Here is a 6000-nt window from a genome sequence, read left to right as displayed (position 1 = left end):
CTGAGTTTTGCTTTAGGAGGAAGAGAGATGAGCGGCGCGAGTACGAGTTGAACAATCAGAACATGTACCGTCCTCCCCATGGCGTACATGTACCGCCTATTCAGAGGCACAGTGTTAGGCCTAGAGGTGCAATGCCTCAAGGTGCTAGGCCTCAGGTGGCGAGACCACGTGGTGGTCGTGCTCGGCGTGGCCCAAGTCATGATCTATATGACTCTGGACCTCGCGACGGTGGCTTTCAATCCCACACTCCTAGCGGACCACGTTTTTCCCCACGTGGTGATCGCTTCTCTCCAATGGGACATGGCATGTATGGTGTTTTTCCTAACACTTTTCCAGGGCAAATGACTCAACACTGGTATTCTCCTCATTTCACTAACCCCAGTGTTGTGCCATTTGCTCACCCCCTGTCTTTCTATTGATGCAGAGCGGAGGCCTGGAGAACACGTGGCTTGTTGATTCCGGCTGTTCGCACCACATGACCGGAAGTTCCAAATGGTTCTCCAGCCTCGACCCCATGCAATACAAGGAGTACATCACATTTGGGGACAATAGCAAAGGTAAGGTGCTGTCTCGTGGGACCATTCGGGTAAATGAGTCTTTTATCTTGAAGGACGTTGCTTTGGTTTCAAGCCTGCATTTCAATTTGCTCTCTGTTTCGCAACTCCTTCAAGATGGGTTTGAGGTGCGCTTTAAGACTGGACTTTCTCGTGTGCTTGATTCTCAGGGACATCTAGTTTGTTAGATCATTTCTTTTGGCCGAGTTTTTAGAGCTGATTTCTCTCAGTCTTTCGGTTCTTCTCGCTGTTTGGTTGCCGGATCTTCTTCTGATTTGTGGAAGTGGCATAGGAGACTTGGTCACTTGAGCTTCGATCTCCTAGTGAGGTTGAGTTCTCTTGACATGATCCGAGGATTGCCCAAACTTAAGTTTGAGAAGGATCTGGTATGCCATCCCTGTCGCCACGGGAAGATGGTGGCTGCTTCCCATCCTCCAGTGACTCAGGTCATGACCATGAGACCCGGTGAGCTACTCCATATGGACACTGTTGATCCAGCTCAGGTTCGGTCAGAGGGAGGGAAGTGGTACGTTCTTGTGATTGTGGATGATTTTTCTCGCTATTCTTGGGTGTTTTTCATGGAGGGCAAGGATGAAGCATTTTCTCATGCTCGTGACTTGATCTTGAGGTTGCAAACTGAGTTACCAAAGAATGCCATACGAGTTGTCCGCAGTGACAATGGCACTGAGTTCAAAAACTCACAGTTTGACACTTTCTGTGCTTCGTTGGGTCTTGAACATCAGTTTTCTTTGCCCTATGTCCCTCAGCAGAATGGTGTTGTTGAGCGCAAAAATCGGACTTTGGTTGAAATGGCCAGGACGATGCTCGATGAGCATAGGACTCCTAGGCGTTACTGGGCCGAAGCCATCAACACCGCCTGCCATGTTTCAAACCGCATTTTTCTTCGTGCTTTCTTAAAGAAGACATCCTACGAGTTGCGGTTTGGGCGTCCACCCAAGGTGAGTCATTTTCGAGTCTTCGGTTGTAGGTGCTTCATTCTTAAGCAAGGTAATCTTGACAAGTTTGAATCTAGATCTTCGGGCGGTATATTTCTCGGTTACGCTTCTCATTCACATGCGTACCGTGTGCTTAATCTTGAGACTAACCGTGTCGTGGAGACTTGTGAAGTCACCTTCGATGAAACCATGCCCTCTTCTATTTCGGTCTTTGAACGTGCAGGTGATGAAGAGATGGGTGACAGCATTTTCGTTGAGGATGACGATGACGTCAATTGGGATGATCCCAAGCCATCTCAACCGGCTGCCCCGATCGAGCCAGCTTCGACCACTTCGGCTCACGGCCCCGAGCCCTCCACCTCTACTTCATGGGGTCCATGTGAGCCGCTTCCTCAATCGACTGAGGAGGCCCCAGCTGTGGATGAGGGGGAGGCGACTTTGTCTTTGGGTGCACCTCGACATATCCAGCGACGTCATCCTTCTCAGACCATGATCGGCGACATCGACGAAAGGGTAACGCGTTCCAAGTCTTATCATATTTCCTATTTCGCTCATTCTGCTTTCGTAGCTTCTTTTGAGCCTCGAGATATTGGACATGCACTATCTAATGCCGATTGGGTTAATGCTATGCACGAGGAGTTAGAGAACTTTGAGCGGAACCAAGTGTGGGTTTTAGTTCCACCTCCACCAGAGTGCCACCCCATAGGTACAAAGTGGGTTTACAAGAACAAGCAGAGTAAGGATGGGGTGGTGGTGAGAAACAAGGCGAGATTAGTGGCTCAGGGTTTTTGCCAAAAAGAGGGAATAGACTATGAAGAAACCTTTGCTCCTGTTGCCCGTCTAGAAGCCATTAGAATTCTTTTAGCATTTGCAGCTTCGAAAGGGTTCAAGCTGTATCAGATGGATGTAAAGAGTGCCTTCTTGAATGGGTACATAGAGGAAGAGGTTTATGTGAGGCAACCCCCTGGCTTTGAAAATCCAAAGTACCCCAACCATGTTTTTAAACTCCACAAAGCCTTGTATGGTTTGAAACAAGCCCCGAGAGCCTGGTATGAGCGTTTAAAAGCTTTCTTACTTGATAAGGGTTTTAGGATGGGTTCCGTAGATAAGACTTTGTTCCTCCTCAAGCAAGGCACAGACATCCTTTTGGTTCAGATATACGTGGATGATATAATCTTTGGTGGCTCTTCTCATGCTCTTGTTGCCAAGTTTTCAGATACTATGAGCAGGGAATTTGAGATGAGCATGATGGGCGAATTGACTTTCTTCCTTGGGCTGCAAATCAAGCAAACTCGTGAGGGGACGTTCGTGCACCAAGGCAAGTACACCAAGGACGTGCTCAAGAAATTTGATATGGGTGAGGCCAAGCCTCTTTCGACGCCCATGTCAACCACGACGGCCCTAGATGAGGACAAGGAGGGAGAAGCCGTGGACCAGAAGGAATACCGAAGCATGATCGGGTCCCTACTGTACCTAACGGTGATGAGACCGGACATCCAGTTCGCAGTCTGCTTGTGCGCGCGCTTTCAGTCTTCGCCGCGCACGTCTCATCGTCAAGCCATCAAGCGGATCCTCAGGTACCTTTGTTTCACACCCGAGTTTGGTCTTTGGTTTTTAGCCTTCTCCTCTCTTTCTCTTTGTGGGTATTCTGATGCGGATTATGCTGGTTGTCGTGTTGAGAGGAAGTCCACTTCGGGGACTTGTTAGTTTCTTAGATCTTCTCTTGTGTCTTGGTCTTCTCGCAAGCAGTCTAGCGTCGCCCAATCCACCACAGAAGCTGAGTATGTTGCTGCTGCTGCTTGTTGTTCCCAGTTGCTTTGGATGATAGCTACTCTGAGAGACTTTGGGTTAGAGTTTAGGCGAATGCCTTTGTTTTGTGACAGCACCAGTGCCATAAGTGTAGCCAAAAACCCAGTCCTTCACTCAAAGACAAAGCACATAGAAGTTCGCTTTCACTTCTTGCGTGACCACTATGAGAAAGGTGATATCGATCTGCACCACATTGATACCCAAAACCAGCTCGCAGGTATCTTCACCAAACCACTTGACCAAGCCCAGTTTGCTCGCTTGCGAGGGGAGCTTGGAGTTTGTTTCCCTTTTTAGAGGAGGGGAACTTTGGTTGTTGTATTCTAGTTTTGCTTTTCTTTGTAGTTTAGCCTTTGTTTTTGTTTTTATATCATTCTTGCATATCATATCATCATGTATCATATTGCATCCTGAGCTTCATCCTTATAGTAGCTAGATTGACACTATGCTCTTGTTGGGGATGTTATGGATATACAATGATGTGCTTTTGGCTTAGGCTCCTTTTGATCAATTGATACATGTTATGAGCTAAGCTTGTTTTCCAAACTGTGAACTTGATTAAAACTTGTTGAAACATGAAATGTGTTCACCACTATTTGTGGCACTAGCATGTGTAGAATGTGTCGAGATCTTTTTCTTGCTTCATATATATGCTTAGTTGCTACGGCTCATACCTTGAGTTACACACTTGCTTGAGAAACTTGAATTTGTGCTAAAACTTGAAAATCAAACTAAGTGATTTGAAAAGATCGGGATGGGTCTGTACTATCCTATGTCAGAGTATCGAGACAGCTCCAAATTGCACTTATTGGTGAACTTGAGCTCTGTAATGGATACCGAGATCATTGTCTTAAGCTTCTGATTGCCCTTGGCATAGGCTTGACATGGTCGCTAAGTCAGGTTTTGATGGCACAGATAACCTCCCGCACACACTTGTCTAACAAACTTTGGTAATACGCTGCATAACTCCAATAACTTTCAATTGGTGTCTCAAATTTGATCAAACCACCAGTTTGTCTCTTGACATGATGTGTGAACTTTGTTTGGGGTAGTTCACTTTGCATACATGTGTAGCACAAGGTCGATCTCCTGTCTATTTTTGCTATGTGCTCCTTTGGTGGTGAACCCTCTTTTACAATTGCTCAAACTTGATCAAACTTGCTTAAATGCCATATTTCGTTTCATTTGGTCACCTTGAGCATTTGTTAGCACTTGTATGTGTTGCTATATATACATGACAGCATCCACTAGAGCATTCTTTCAATCTACTTGCTATAATCTTGAAGCTTCTGCATTCGTGCATTTCTGCATTCATTGCTTGTTTTGAGGGGGAGTTGCAATTTTTGGGCTCTAGCTTGATAAGTGCATGTGTCAACAAGGGGGAGAAGTTTCCACACTCACAATGTCACAAGGGGACACAAGGGGAGAAATATTCAGAAAAGGGGGAGAAACTTCTAATTTCACCTAAAGTTGAGAGATATGCATTCATTTGAGAGAGATTGCACTTGTTCAGGGGGAGTTGTATTTAAGGTGTTTTGCTAGATGTGTTGAGCCTTTGCCTCTTCTGGTTTGAGCCTTTGCCTCTTTTGTGTTGAGCCTTTGCCTCTTCTGGAGGGTCTAGCAGGTTTTTGGCTTTTCGAGCTTTGCTAGTGGTGTTGAGCCCGTTGCCTCTTCTTGAGGGCTAGTTTTGTTTTACTTGGTTGGGTCGAGCCGTTGCCCATGTCTTTGGGTACCAAGTTTTGCTCATTTTCAAATGACCCAGTTCTTGGCTTTTCTTGGCTTTTGGTCGTTTGGGTGAGTTCTTTCTTTTCTCTTCTTCTTTTTCTTTTGCTCAAGCTGTTCGTGTATTGGTGTTGACAATGCACTCATCAAGGGGGAGATTGCGAACACAAGGTTGATAAGTACCCTTGTGTGTTTATTTTGTGATGAGTGATTGTCAATGTGATCCACGAAGTGGGTTGAGTGGTGACTAACCCTACCATGGCGAAAGCTATGTGTACAACATGTCTTTTGGCTTGTGTTGTGTAGGTGTGGAGCTCGGATGCGGTGGTCGACGGCGAGGTGAAGGTCAAGGAGGACGTGCCGTGCTGACAGACCAGGAGCGGTGAAGGACGGACGTGAGGCTTAGACCGAGGGACCCAAAGGCCGGGTGACTAGCCGCGGTGGCTAACACTTGGGACATCGACAAGTGCAAGAAGACATGGAGTGATGGTGTTGACCGGGTCAAGACGGCGGACGCGCGAGTCGAGTGAGGCTCAGGAGGACTTGGCGGGCCGACCGATCGAGGACGGCGGTGACACGCGTCGGATGGCGGGGGACGCGTATGGAGTACGCTACCCGCGGACGGTTTACGGGTTTGGGCCTCAAAACCCGGGCGGAGGTTCCGAGGAGGGACGGACGGCACGTGGCGGCATTGGGGAGTTCGCGTCGAAGCGAAGCTACCAGTGAGAAGGCGCGATGGTCGTCGGATCAAGATTACACCGGGTTGGACAACAACGCCCTTGGGCTTAGCGGTTCAACTCATTTGTATCCAGGGGCAAAACTGGGAATGTGTAATAGCCCTGTTAAATAGGATGAGGGAGCCCCCATCTCCCTTACCTCCTCCAGTTTTCATTTTCTCCTTTAGGGTTTCTTCCTCTAGTTTGCTTCCATGTATGAGAGAGGTCCACAACTCAAATTGTGAC

Source organism: Miscanthus floridulus, chromosome 2 (assembly GCF_019320115.1).
Source record: "Miscanthus floridulus cultivar M001 chromosome 2, ASM1932011v1, whole genome shotgun sequence".
NCBI lineage: Eukaryota > Viridiplantae > Streptophyta > Magnoliopsida > Poales > Poaceae > Miscanthus > Miscanthus floridulus.
The sequence above is the reverse complement of the archived record's forward strand: the minus strand, read 5'-3'. Positions refer to the sequence as shown.